The sequence below is a fragment of the Trachemys scripta genome, chromosome 2 (assembly GCF_013100865.1).
Source record: "Trachemys scripta elegans isolate TJP31775 chromosome 2, CAS_Tse_1.0, whole genome shotgun sequence".
Classification (NCBI taxonomy): domain Eukaryota; kingdom Metazoa; phylum Chordata; order Testudines; family Emydidae; genus Trachemys; species Trachemys scripta.
The window spans coordinates 54,017,535-54,018,305 of record NC_048299.1 but is presented as its reverse complement, the minus strand read 5'-3'; the positions used below and the strand labels follow the sequence as shown (position 1 = coordinate 54,018,305).

General features: G+C 68.9%; 1 protein-coding gene across 2 annotated transcripts in view; it reads left to right on the top strand.

The window, feature by feature from the left end:
- Positions 1–771, top strand: part of ANKMY2 (ankyrin repeat and MYND domain containing 2) — a 29,231-nt gene that overhangs the window by 5,280 nt on the left and 23,180 nt on the right. The window lies entirely within an intron of this gene.

The following is a 771-nucleotide window of genomic DNA, read 5'->3' as shown; positions in this document are numbered from 1 at the left end:
TCCTGCCCCATCCAACCCCCCGCGTTCCTTGATGCCCCCCCAGGACCCTTGCCCCATCTACCCCCCTTCCCTGTCCCGACTGTCCCCCGCCACCCCATCCAACCCCTCCTCTCATTCCTGATGGCCCCCTGGGACCCCTGCCCCATCCAACCACCCCTTCTCCCTGTCCCCTGACCACCCTTGGAACCCCTGCCCCTGACTGCCTCCCACCGCCTCATCCAACCCCTGCTCCTTCCTGACTGCCCCCTGGGACCCTTGCCCCCATTCAATCCCCCTGTTCCCTGCCCTCTGACCGCCCCGACCCCTATCCACCACCCCTCTGAACTCCCCTGCCCTCTATCCAACACCCCCTCCCTGCTCCCTTACCGCGCTGCCTGGAGGTGGCTGGCGGCGCTACAGCCGTGCCGCTTGGCTAGAGCTGGGCCACGCCGCCACCGCACAGTGCCTGGAGCACTGGGTCAGGCTGAGCTTGCAGTCCCCCCGCTTCCCGCGAATCAGCTGTTTGCGCAGGAAGCCTGGGAGGGCTGAGAAGCAAGCGGGGGCTTCGCGCTCAGGCCCAGGGAGGCGGAGCGGAGGTGAGCTGGGGTGGGGAGTGGTTCCCCTTTGCGCCCCTCCCCCTGGGTTACCTGCTGTGGCGCGGGCGGCTCCCCCCACCCCAGCTCACCTCCTCTCTGTCTCCGCCTCCCTCGGCTTGAGCACGAAGCTGCCGCTTGCTTCTCTGCCCTCCCAGGCTTCCCGCGCGAACAGCTGATTCGCGGGAAGCGGGGGGGG